A 14,807-nucleotide genomic window follows, 5' to 3' on the forward strand; every position below is an offset into this window, starting at 1 on the left:
GCTGCCAGCACAGAGCCTGATGCGGGGCACAATCTCAGGAACTGTGAGCAGCAGTTATTAGAGTGTAAGATTATTTATTATCTTAAAGTGTATTATATTAGAGTGTATTATTATTTATTAGAGTGTAAGATTAGAAAGTAAGAATAGTATGAATGCTGTCTTGCAGAGAGGGGGCACTTGAAAGTGAATGTAGCGATAATAGGCAAGGGTCCTTTTTTTATAAACTTCTGGTCACCCTCCCTTTCCCTTCCCCCCCTCCCTTCTCAGGTTCTACTCTTACTGGATATATAACTCTAGGTGCTTGATTGTCCATTTCTGATTGTCTCAACTCCATTGTGTGAGGAGTTGGACTATGGTCATACTGTCGCTCCTGTAACATAAATTTTACTTTTTTTAGTTAGGTATTTTGATTGTCAAATAGCTGAGGGTAACCTGAGGGCATCTGTTACATACTTAAGAGGGACCTTGCACCCTAGGATGTTTCCTGTGGTCAGAAGCTCCCAGCATCCTTCTAAAATATGTGGGGTGTTTTTTTTCCTCACTCAGGGACCTCAAGTCCTAACCTTTCTCTCTCTGCCTATTTTATCCATCTTTTCCCTATCATATCATGACCTGAGCCAAAATCAAGGGTCAGACACTTAACAGACTGAACCATCCACGTGCCCCAAAGACCAAACACAAATTTTAAGTAGATCATATGTAGACAATTCAATGTCTGAAAATAATGGTTTAGAGAAAGGTAGGCCAAGCAAAGGATGAGGAGGGGAAAAGATGATGTTACAGAGTTAAAATAAGATTAAATGAGTAACAAAGGCTGTAAACTAGACCAAGTGACACATACAAATCGATCCACCCAAAAGGCTATAATATTTTAAAATATTTTTCACCTGACTACATTGCTTTGAAATATTTAAAACAAATCTCATAAAAAATACAAGAAAAAATTGAAAAATCCATAACTGCTATAGGAGAATTTAATGTCATCTTTCTGAATTGATAAAACAAATAGATAAGTAAAAGTAAATATGGATATCAAGGATTAAATAAAATAATAGTCTTGCAAATCAAAAGTCCTACCATGTGAAATAAGCCACCATACCCTATAAATGAAAGAAAATAAACATTCCTTCAAATGCACATGAAACATATAACCATATATGACGGTTCTAAAAAAGAGTTCAATAAAATACAACCATATTCTCTAACTGCAAAACAACAAAAATAGAAATTAAACATGAATTAGACTATCTATAGAATCTGTTAGCTTGAAAAGTTTTACACAGTTGTTTAAATAGCTATTAGATTGAAAAGGCAATCTAAGCAGCAATCCCATTTGCAAGGGAGACCTTGAAAACTGCATTTGCAAAGTACTTTACATAAGAAGGAAGAAAAATCTGTCCATATTAAAGAACAAATTTAGAGACAGTGATGGGGCTTCTGGAAATCTAAATTCGTCCCCCTCCCACACTTTTCTTCATACCCCCTCCAAAGAAAACAAAACATAAAAAACTTATGGTAATGACACAGCTATGGAGAAAGAAATATGCTCCTGTACTGTTGCGGGGACTTTCCATGGGTAAATCTTTTTGAAGTGCACCTTCTCAGCATCTATAATGATTTGAAATGTGCACACTTTTTGACCTAACAATACTGTTTCTAGTAGACTAACCTAAACCATTACTCACATATGTATAAACATTAGACTGTTATTGTTTTTTGCAACATGGCTTGTCTTAACAAATAATAGGAAACAAAATAACTTTAAGAGAAATAGTTACATAAGTGACATTTCACCCATTTTCTGGGTTAGGAGGCAGTTTTGTTCCATTTTGCTTATTTTCATTTTTGTTTAATTAATAATGGAGTAGAACTATATGTTCCAATAGGGAAGTAAATCTAAGACATATTATTAAGTGAAAACTGCAAGTTATATAATAACATATACTATGAGCTCACTTTTTTTTTTTGAACATAATGGAAGGGAAACAAAAATAATATAAAAACAGGGAGGGGGACAAAACATAAGAGACTCTAACATATGAGCTCACTTGCTTTTAAAAATGTGTATTTGTACATGTGTGTAGAAAGATATACAGATAATGTAGAAAGATTTAAGGTGAGGATATGACAGACACATTTATTTCTTTAATTTATTTTGCATTTTTTAAGTTTGTTTATTTTGAGAGAGAGAGAGAGTAGGGGAGGGGCAGAGAGAGAGAGAGAGAGAGAGAGAGAATATTCCAAGCAGGTTCCTTGCCACCAGAGCAGAGCCAGCACAGTACCGGATGCCAGCCTTGATCCCACAAACCACAAGATCATGACTTGAGCTGAAACCAAGAGTCAGATGCTTAACTGACTGAGCCACCCAGTGCCCCTAATAGACACATTTAAAGGCATAGACAAAAACCCAGGACAATGTATCGTGAAATATACACGGGTATCTTTTGGGAAGTCTTAGGGAGTACTTTCATTTCTTGATTCTGAATATTTAAGGAGTGTCGAGATCTCAAACAGTGAAAATAAATTCACATATTATTTTTGAATAAAAACAACAAAGTTAGGGGCACCTGGGTGGCTCAGTCGGTTGGGCATCCGACTTCGGCTCAGGTCATGATCTCACAGTCCGTGAGTTCGAGCTCCGCATCGGGCTCTGTGCTGACAGCTCAGAGCCTGGAGCCTGTTTCAGATTCTGTGTCTCCCTCTCTCTCTGACCTTCCCCCATTCATGCTCTGTCTCTCTCTGTCTCAAAAATGAATAAATGTTAAAAAAAAATTAAAAAACAACAAAGTTATTGTACTACTTAGAAAATTAAGAAAATACAAAATAGTAAAAAAAAAAACAAAAAAAGCAGAAAAAAATCACTCAAAATTCTACAAAACTCACCCATATCAACCATAGTGTTCATCACACAGATTACTGTATTTGGAAATATCTGGGCCAAGTGCTGTGGTCTGCTCTATGTATATAGATTCTCCTCCATCTTTCCTATGTTATGTCAGAGTCCTGAATACTGACAACTGATACTCAGAATAAGGATTATTATAACCCACAGGAGCACCAGGCAGAAAAGAAATACCCAATTTTTTCATTACAGTCCACTGAATAAAGCACAGAAGTGGATTAAGACATTTTAAAAGGCTTTTTCTACAAAAGTTGACATGTACAGATTATAATATTAGTACACTTCTAGTCTCAAAAAAAAAACCTTCAAAACAGCATTAATTCTTTCCACTTCTACAGCAAAATTCTTCTTTCCTAAGTTTTATAGTTAATAAAGGGCTCAACCAATTCAGTATTGATTTTCATTCATTCAATCATGAATACTCTTTCTTTCACATTCTGCATCCAATTCAGATTCCTTGGCTCTCGTGAGTTGATTCTTTCTCAAACTCCCACTGCACCCCTTCCCACCCACCCTCCAATGTCTCTGGAAGATTTCAGCCATAATAATCTCTCCCCTCCCACCTTTCCCACCACAGTCTTTTTCACAAAGGACCCCAGTGTTATCTTTGAAAATTTAAATGTTTAAAATATAAATCATATAATTTACTCCCTGGTCAAAAGTACATACACTCAGTGATGTGGAGAACAAAGGTAAAATAGATGTAAGAAAAACAAACAAACAAGCAAACAAACACACTTCCTTACAACTTACAGCTTATTGAAAAGTACTTGGGACAATGGGACAAGGAGGGTGACCTTCCTCCAGGAACTCAGCTATCTCAATGTTAATACTTTGCTAGAGGCTAAAGGCAACCTTAGCTTGACATTAGCCCAATGTCTAGGATTCTGTAAGTCTTCTTTAATATATGAAAATCCCTTTGGGTCATGATCTCACAGTTCATAGGCTTGAGACCTGTGTAGGGTCAAGCCTCATGTCCAGCTTGTGCTGACAATGGGATTGTCTGCTTGGGATTCTCTGTCTCCCCCTCTCTCTCTGCCCCTCCCTTGCTCTCTCTCAGTCTCAAAAATAAATAAATAAACATTAAAAAAAATAAAAATCCCTTTGGAAACTTCCTTTATTTCTACCCCTAAGATATATGTTAGTAATCATCCTGCAAGCATATGGCCCACTGATATACACCTGAAGGGTCTCAGGACTAAGGGTTTACTGAGCAGTAGTTTTGTAGTAAATTACCTTATTCTAACAACAGCTAGCCCCCAAAAGCCCTGGAAACCTTGCTTCCAAATTCCTTAGAAACTTACACTATCCTTAACTCCCTCCAACTTGGAAGTATATAATGAGTCACTCCTTACAACCCCAGTGCAGCTCTTTCTGCCCATGGGTCCTGTCCCCATGCTTTAATATACCACCTTCTGGCACTGAAGACATCTCAAGAATTCTTTCTTGACCATTCGCTCCTGAACCCCAATGCTTCACATCACTCAGAAAAAGAAAAAGAAAAATCCAAATCCATATTCCATACATGACCTGCATGATTGAGCGAGTCCCTGCCTTGCTCACCCTTGTTCACTCAGTTCTGTCTAAATCGGTGATTTTGCTGCTCACTTCTCCACACAGCAGGCTTACTCCCCCTTAGGGTCTTGGTTCTTACTAAAGACCAACACCTGGGAGTCTTCCACCTGAGAAGATCAGTTCTATTTCTAAATAGGGCCATCGGGTCATTCTGTTCAAATGTCACTTCCTCAGAGATTTACCCCCGCTGTCCTATCTAAAATGGCTCTGACATTAGTGCCTGCCCTTATCCTGCTTAGTTTTCCTCAGAGCATATCACTACCTACAGTAAGTTATGTAATCATGTGCTGTTTGTCAATCTCCCTGGCTAAAAGGTAGGCTCCATCGTACCAGGGATTTCCTCTCGTTCCCTTCGGCAGCTCTTGTGTCAAAAAGACTGACAGGCACATATAACATAATCCTGGCATTCAGTGAAAACATGTAGATGGAAGAGAAAGACATGGAGAGTGGATATTAGGGAACTGCCTAGGAAGTTACAGGGTGAGCCCAGACCCAGGTAATGGCACTGGAGACAGAAAGAAGCAGTCAAATTTGAGAGATGTTTCAGGAGTAAAATCATTAGGTCTGGTGACAGATTGCAAAGGCGGGAAGGAAGTGTGAGGAAAGGGAAGGTGTCAAGAACTGATTAAACAGCTGGATATCGTGCCATTGACTGAGATGGAGAACACTGACCGGTGCCCAGAATAGGGATGTGGGAAACGCATGGATAGTCAAGGTTCCTGATACGTTCAACTTGGCACATGTTGTTTGGTTGGTGACTCTGGCAGCCAATTTCTGGTCCAGAATGAATGGCGTGCCCAGTTCAGGCTTGTGTTTCTGGGATCTCTCATCAAATGTCCCACTAGCAGGCATAGTATTGGCATCTGAATGTAGGCCTCTCACTTCATCAATCAGCTGTGTTGCTGCCAGATTTTATCTCGAGTTGAACACTTTGGAGTCTTTAACTGAAATTGGACGAAAGGTAAGTCAGGCGTGACCTGGCTGCTGCTATGATACCCAGAAGTCATGTTTTTGTTGACCCAATTTGAGAGCCTTTTTTCTTTAATAGAAGGGTATAAAGTTTTATATTTATTTTCAGAACTCTATGTTTATTTCTGTCACCCTATTTTATGTTTTCCAGGTGGGTGTGTTCTAGTTTGGTTTTACTACTTTTCTCTTCTAGCTCTGTCATTCACCAGATAGACTATTTTTAGTTATTTTTTAAAAGCCTTCTTTGGGGATTTGGGGTACAGGCACACTGTGATTCTCCTAGTGACTAGTTTCAGATTTTTAAAAAAACTGAGACGAACCTCTATTTTTATAATTCCTAAAATCAAAAGTAAAACAATAACTTGTAGCTACCCCTAGGGAGGATTAGAAATTTAATGAGTGACATTTTATTTCTCCACTCAGTATATGCCATCCCCACCAGCCACTCAAGCCACAAATATGGAAGCCATCACTGGATCCATCAGAATTTTGAACAAATTACCCAATTCTACCAATTTTCCTTCCTAAATACCCCTGGCATTCATCCTGTTTTCTTGTAACTACCTTGTAACTACCTTCTTCTCAATCTTCCAGGTCCTTATTTTTCCTCACCTGGACTTTTGTAACAGCATCTCAACTAGTCACTTTGCCTTTACCCCCAGTGTGTGCTCTGAGGAGCAGCAAGTGTTTAATGTAGCATGACATGTTTTGACCCTGCAGAAAACCTTTCAACAATGTCTTGTCGCCTTATCCCACCCTGTAACATGGTGCGTAACATCCTCCTAACTCTCGCTTGTCCACTTTCCTGGCCCTGAACTTCTTCAACCCATACTCTGGACTTCTTTGATGCAGAAACAAGAAATTATGTACATTTTCCCACACAAATGTTACATTTTTTTTTCTATTTTATTTGCCCATATTGTCCTGAATAAATATCATCTCAATTCTCTTGTACCTAGTGCTTGGACATAATTAAAATTTTATGTCTTACATTCTCTTAGAAGTCTGCTCCAATAGACCAACCATGGACACTACCAACTAACCACTTGCCTTGCTTTGATGCTACAATAATCTGCATCATTAGTGTGTCTATTGTTGAATCTGCCATATTTTAAAGAACTATCCTTATGGTGTTTTTTCCAATAGACATTTATCCCTTTGAGGAACAGGGACTATATTTTGCTATCCCTTTTATCAAAGTACTAAATAATACAGCCACAAAACACTAGGTGCTCAATACATGTTATTGGATATAATTCCTGTTTGCTTCAAAACATTGCCAAACCTTTTTATCTGAAGACTTCAAATTTTGTGATTGTTGCTATTGTTGCATCTTAGGAAAATGTTCTGTTATTTTTGTTTTTTTAAATCTCACCGTCATTTGTTCCACTTTCCTCTCTGGAAACCCCTACTAGTCATCAGTTAGCTGTCTGCTCTCTGCTTTCGTATCTATTTTCTTTGTTCTCTCCATATTCATTCCGTGACCTTTACATTCTGGTTTTTATTATTCAACACTGATTTAATTTTGTGCAGTGGAAGTACTGTCATTTATTGTCTTCTGTGAGGATTTTAATTTGTTTTTTTTTTTAATTGTATCTCTATAGAGCACACTACTTAAGAACACTTGCTCTGGGTATAGTCTAGTTTGGTGGCACAGAGATCAGGTGTGTGTGACCTCTTGCAAATAATTTACTCTCGGCATCAGTTATCTGTAAAATGAAACTTCTAGCACTACCTACCTCATACAGTTGTAGGGATTAAACATAACGGCATTTAGAAAGCACATGGAGCTGAGCGCATTAAATATGCAGCAAGGAACATACATCCACCATTGCTCAGGTTTTCTCTCTAGAAGGGCATCCAACAGGGATGCCCCCCATCCTTCTCTTCCCCCATTTGCTTCATCCCTTCAGGTTACCTGAAGTGTAGTATGAAAGAAATCCTAGCTTCTTTTTCTCTCTTCCTTTTGGAATCTCCCTGCCAACTTGAAGAGAGCAGCATGTGCTCTTGACTGCTATCAGCTAAACTTTAAGTTTTTAATAATTGTGTTATTGTAGTTGCCTTACTATTTTTGAACAGCTTTTTTTTTCTTTTGACTCATTGCTTCAAACTCAGGTGGAAAGGAAGAGTGTTATTTGTTGGGCCACCTGAAATTCCCAATATCTGGTTCATTAGGTTAGGAATCTTGAGGGGAAAAAATAAATTCTGGGAGATCAGAATAACATCTGGAATTTGAGGTGTATGACATCAAAGGGTGTGGCTGCCAGCCTGTAATGTACTTTGCTGGGCAATACCCACATGGGATTTCCCCTTTGTTCGCTGTGAAAACTTCGTATTTAGGGACTCCTGGGTGGCTTAGTCAGTTAAGCATCTGACTTCAGCTCAGGTCATGATCTCGCAGTTCATGGATTCAAGACCCACATCCGGCTTTACTGAAAGCTCAGAACCTGGAGCCTGCTTCAGATTCAGATTCTTTGTCTCCCTATTTCTCCTCCCCTCCCCCACTTGCACGCTGTCTCTCTCTCTCTCTCAAAAATAAATAAAAATTTTAAAAAAAGAAAACTTCATATTTAATGCTTCTAACAGGAAACTATGAATACTTCTAAACTCTAAGAGAGTTTAATGTTTTAAGAGTAAACTAAGAATTCCAAGACTGGAAGAAATCATTTACTGTTTCATATGGACATAATCCTACTTTCTATTTCATGTTCAAATATTTGTTGTCTTTATTGGGTTGTTTACAGTTCTTGCTGACATTTGATTAACAATGACTAAAGATTACATCTCTTATAGCATACATTGCTTTCTTATTCTTCAGGTCTTCCTAATTTACAGCAGAGAGAATTTCTCAGGGCTTGAGCTGGTCATTTATATCTTGTAACTTGCTCAGAGAACTTCCATGGAGAATTTCAGATGTTTGATGAGAAAAACTATGTAAAATTGGTTTTTAGGTAGCTCATCAATTTAGAAAGTATTTTTAATGTTTATTTATTTTTGAGAGAGAGAGAGAGAGAGAAACAGAGAGAGACAGAGAGAGAGAGAAAGCAGGTAGGGTCAGAGAGAAAGGGAGAGAGAGAATCCCAAGCAGGTTCCACACTGTCAACACAGAACCCTACATGGGGCTCGAGCTCAAGACCCTGACATCATGACCTGAGGCAAAATCAAGAGTCTAATGCTTAACTGACTGAGCTACCTAGGCGCCCCTAGAAAGTTTGTTTTTGAACAGTATGATGTGGTTTTAAGACTTTCTTCCTCTTTTTGTTGATGCAACTCAGATACCATAAAATTTACTTTTCAAAGCGTATGAGTCCATACTTTCCAGCATATTCACAAGGTTGTGCAGCCATTACCACTATCTAATTCTAGAATACTCCATCACCCCCAAAATAAACCTCAAACCCATTTGCATCCACTCTCTAGTTCCTTTTGCCCCTATCCTTGGCAACCACTTTCAATCCGTATGCAGTGGCCTCTTTGGACATTTAATATAAGTGGAATCATACAATATGTGGCCTTTTGTGTCCGGCTCCTTTCAGTTAGCATGTTTTTAAGGCTCATCCATGTGGTATCATGAATCAGTACTTCGTTCCTTTTTATGGCCGAATAATATTGAAGTGTAGATCTAGCACACTTTGTCTATCCATTCATCAACTGATGGACAAGCTGCCTGCTTGAAAAGTCTACCTATTCTTGACTGCTCCCTGCCAGGCAGTAATCTCAGTGTTTACAGGTCTTCCTGGAACCTGAACTATTGTCTAGGTGAGTCTAATTCTGAGCTCCACTGTTAGTGTTAGTATGTCCTTGCCTCTAAATGAAAGCTACAGTCGCTGTTATCAGTTTTGTCTGTAAGAAAAGTGATATTTTGGCCTCCTACCTGCATTAATGGATGTGTTTTTTTAATTTAACAATTGGTTCAGACCTGAGTAGAGAAGAAGGGTGTCATGTATTGGTTCATCCTGAACTCCTGATAGTAATCAATTTAAACAGTGAGCATTATTCTTGGCATTACTTTGCTGTTGCTATCACTGCTGTAGCTGCCATCATCATCATCTCAGCTGGACCCTTTCATTTTAGTGTGCTTCCTTTTCATTTCAGCCTGTTCAGTTCTTATAAAGTCATGCTTTGGTTTCAAAGAGTTCTCATATATTTCTCACATATTCTCATAAATTAGTTTCAAGAATAATGGTTTACAGAGTGTTATTTTTTCCTTTGATTGTAACCCATATCAATGGTAATCTTTTCCTTCTGAGTTCTCATGTTATTTTTAATTAGATTATATAAATATTATATAATACATATAAAATATATAAATATTATATATATAAGATTTATATATAATATATGTATTATATATATATAGTTGTGCAACCACCACCACCACCCATCTCTAGAAGTCTTTCCGTCTTACAAAACTGAAACTCTGTTCCCATTAAACAATAACTTTCATACCCCCTGCGTCTCCAGCTCCTGGTAACCACCATTTTTCTTTTTATGTACTTTCTTTTCTTTTTCTTATTTTTATTAATTTCCCCTTTTCCTCCACACCCTAGCCTCTTTCTGGTAATTACCATTCTACTCTGTTACTATGAATTAGATTTCTTCTTTTTTTATTTTTCCTTCAGATTTCACATATAAGTGAGATCATGGAGTATTTGTTGTTCTGTGTTTGGCTTATTTCACTTGGGATTATGTTGTCTAGGTTCATCCATGTTATTGCAAATGGAAGGATTTCCTTCTTTTTAAAGGCTAAAAATCTAAATATTAATTTTAAAGGCTATGTAAATATATATCACATATATATATTTATAAATATATTTGTATATATGTGTGAGATATATACATATATTATACATATATATATATATTTATATATATTTATCCATTCATAGGCTAATGGACACAGATAGTTTCCATATCTTGGCTATTGTGAATAATACTACAGTGAACATGGGAGTGCAGGTATCTCTTTGAGATACTGATTTTCTTTTGAGTATATATCCACAAATGGGACTGCTGGGTCATATGGTAGTTCTACTTTCAAGTTTTTGAGGAACCTCCATACTATTTTCCATAATGGCTGTACAAATTTGCATTCCAACCAACAGCGTACAAGGGCTCCTTTTCTCCACATCCTTGCCAAAATCTGTTAACTTTTGACTCTTTGAAAATAGCCATCCTAATGGGTGTGAGGTGATATCTTGTTGTGGTTTTGATTTGCATTTCTTTGGTGGCCAATAATGCTAAGCATCTTTTCATATACCTGCTGGCCTTTTGTAGATCTTCTTCGGAAACATGTCTATTTCAGTACTTTTTTTTTTAATAGATTTTTTTGTTATTACTTTTAAGAGTCCTGTATATATTCAGATATATAGCTTGCAAATATTGTCTATCGTGTTGCCTTTTCATTTTATCATTTCCTTTGCTCTGCAGAAGCATTTTAGTTTGAGGTAGTCCCACTTCTTTATTTTTGCTTCTGTTGCTTTTGCTTTCAATGTCAAATCCAAAAAATCACTCCCAAAAGCAACTTCAAACAGTTTTCCCTATGTTTTCTTGTAGGAGTTTATGGTTCAGTGATTATGTTTAAATTTTTAATCTATATTGACTTGATTTTGTGTGTGGTGTAAGATAAGGGTCCAATTTCATTATTTTGCATGTGGATGTCTAGTCTAAAATTATTGTGTAATCTCACAAAAGACCCTAAATATCTAAAACAATCTTGAACAAGAACAAAAGTGAAGTATGACACTTCCTGATTTCACACTATATTATAAAGCTATAATACTCAGAACAGTATGGTACTGACAAAAAAGCATACACATAAATGACTGGAACAGAATAGAGAGCTCAGAAATAAACCCTCACATACACAGTACAGTCAGTAAGCTATCCCCCTATGTTTTCTTCTAAAGGTTTTATAGTTTAGATGTTATGTTTAAGTCTTTAATCCATTTTGAGTCAATTTTTGTGTATAATACAAGATAGAGGTCCAATTTCACTGTCTTTTCTTTTTAATAATCTGAAGCAAATATGGCAACATGTTGAAATAAGTTAATTCTGGTAAGTGTGTACATACATATTGTCATATATTACTCTCTGTACCTTCTTTATGTACAAAAAGATATTGCTTTCTTGACCTTGTATAAATTCAAGATAATTCCCATAATATGAACATCTTTTTATACAGTGTGAATAGGATGATCAAGTTAAGGCCAGAAAGGAGGGTGTTATAGAGACAGTGGAGAAAGATATCTAGGAGATTAAGTAGAAAACAGGCAGAATATTGTGTACTGTCCTTGATTATATGTGAAGGGATGGATCCAAGAATTGGATTTGGATCCAAGAATTTGAGTTCCACTGTAATGAGTGGAACTGAAGAGAAAAAGGTAACAGATTGAGGCAGACATATAGATATGACTTACTTATGATGCCAATATTCCTATCCAATGGTTTCTATTTTCTCTAACAACCTGGAGAGTAGATTGACTACTGAGATTGAGAAGAGTAACAGAATGTGGAGCTCAAGTTTAAAGGTTTTATGTGGGATATGGGAATGAGGGATCAATGGGTATATATAGTGAGATGGTTGTATTAATGGGGATGACCCTCCATCAGTAGTGGTTCCAACTGACCTAGGGTAGCAATCTGTCAAGCTGTTATTAGCTTATATCTATATAAGCTATCATTTATAGCTATATATCTATTATATATAGAACCACAAAGCTCTACAGTTTGAGTCAACCACAGTGAGTTTATCACGTGTATATGATAAATATAATCACAAATTAGTTTAGCATATTGTCATGACAGTGGTTAAGTAAAAGAGCAGAGACTCTAGTCCAGATGGAAAAATAATAAGACAAGGGGGATTCCAGAAAGGTAAAACAAGAAAATATAAATATATAAAAAATAATTCACAGTCCTTCTACTCAAGAATAACCACTATTTATTATATATTTAATATATTTATTCTTATATATTTCCTCTGAGCCTTTAAAAATTATACAGATATATAAATATATATAAAGAGACATAAATGTGTATATGTATATAGTGTGTACAGCATGTGTATATATAGTATATATGTATATACATATATATATATATATATATATATAAACATACACACATAAAAATACCTAGAAACATACATATGTATACCATACACATGATCATTATACAAGCAAAACAATGGTATTACACTATGGTTAGGGCTTTATACCTCTTTAAATGTATATGACTATCTTTCTGAGTCAATAAATATCCATCTAGCATTGATTTAATGGATAAATACTCCTTTTTTGAAAAATAAAATAATTTATTTAACTTATTCTCAATTGTGTGTCATTGATATTGTTAGAAATTATTTGCTATCATAAATACTGTTGTAATAATCAACTTTGAGGTTAAGTTTTTCATATATCTTAATTACTTTCTTAGAATAAGTCTCCGAATATAGAATTGTATCAAAGGGCTAGTACATTTTAGCTACAAATTGTACTCTAGGAAGTTTTTGCTAACATGTTCTCACACATTGTACAATAATTAGAAAGTCTATTTCTTTGCACCCATGTCTATACCTATTTACTATCTATTTTACTATCTATATCTATATAGTTGATAAATAGTCTTTAAAACTTCCTTAGAACTCCCTAGGAGAGACAGTTTTATAACACCACCAAGTGCAGGAGATGGGATCCAAAAGTGACTTTTTTTAAAATATAATTCTTCAGTGAGTGTTAAGGGCAGATATCACACAGATACGATGAACCCTGAACTTACACTTCATTCAGTTCCATAAATTCTAGTCTATTAAACACTCTGAAACAGGACACAGAAAAGAACAAGCAGTTCAAATTCTCTTCCTTGGTTCAATTATTTATTTTTGAGGAAGATAAAATATTCTTTCCGCTACCCAAGTCAATCACTTTGTAGTTATTCTCCCTTCTGTCTGTCAACATCTAGCCAACTTTCTTCAACACACAAGCCATTCATGTCACAAAACTCTATAGGGCTGACCATGTAACAAGCACTTTGCAGGTTTGGAGAAATACAATAATCAATTGCACAAAAAGTAGAGATTTCTCTCTTCTAAATATTCCTATAGCACTTATTATCTGCACCACTCTTTGAACCTTAAAACACACAGGCTGTGGTAGGTAGATTAGGTTTCTCAGGAAACAGACTCTAAGATGGAGATTTGTGTACAAATGGCTTATTAGGAAGGGCTCTTAGGAGCCAAAAATGTAGCCAAGTGAGGAAAGTAGGATCAGGCATAGAAAAATGCAGAATGGTGATGCATTGCAACCTAAGCTCTAGCCAGTCCCATGTCATGTTCTTCAGTTACAGTGGCCCTTCACAGACATCATTAATCTAGAGAAGGGGGCTGGGGCTTTGTACATCAATCCTCCATCAACCATTCAGTGGATGAGTAGTACCCCTTGGCAGAGGGAATAACCCTGGGTAAGGTAACTACCTCAGGCCAAGGGAAATTCTTGGGGAATACTAATTTGTGAGCTATCAGAGGGCAATACTCTTGAAGAACGAGTCCTAAAGAAGCAGAATCTCAGAGGCATGCTACACCATTCACGACACAGACCATTCTAGCTTATATTATTGACTGGGGTTCCACTTCTCATATTCACATCAAGAACTCGCTTATATATGAGTCTTCTGTCTCCAAATAAATTGTAAACTCCTAGAGATCAGAGAGGGTATATGAAACTTTTTTTTTCTATTTACCCTAGATCTAGCATAATGCTTTATAAGTATTATGACCAATAATACCTGCTGTTTAAGTTTACAAAACTCCTACCTCTTACTTTCCCAAAACACTGCCTGTCCCTGTATTTGCTTTCTCTCTTACAGCTACCACTTAGTAAATGGTCACTCATAATTTGTTGCATGGCTTATTGCTTAAATTTTTAAAAGAAATCCTTAGATTTTACCTCTTCAATAAAATCTCTTAAGTTTAACACGAAGATGGGGGCTTGTGTCCTTATGGTTAATCAGTGAGAGTGGTGAACTTCAAACACAATAAAACCTATGTATTTACTGGGCTTTGATTTATACATCTGACGGCAGAAGCTATGTCTGCCTAACCTTCTTTGCTTAGCACCCAAGTCCAAGTGTGTGGACTTCTGGATGAATAGTTTATAGGATGCTTCACATGAAGTTTCAAAGTAAAAGCTGAGAGAGACTGGATGAAGTTCCAGAAGCAGGCATTGGGGAATCCACACAAAGATTCTGCCCAACACTCATCAAGTGGTATGGCCTTTAGGGACCCGTCCTAATGCTTTTCCTAATGTTCTTGTCTCAGTGGAATTCTAGTTCTTCTTCAGCAATGGAATCTCAGCTTCTACTT

This window comes from Lynx canadensis, chromosome A3 (assembly GCF_007474595.2).
Source record: "Lynx canadensis isolate LIC74 chromosome A3, mLynCan4.pri.v2, whole genome shotgun sequence".
NCBI lineage: Eukaryota > Metazoa > Chordata > Mammalia > Carnivora > Felidae > Lynx > Lynx canadensis.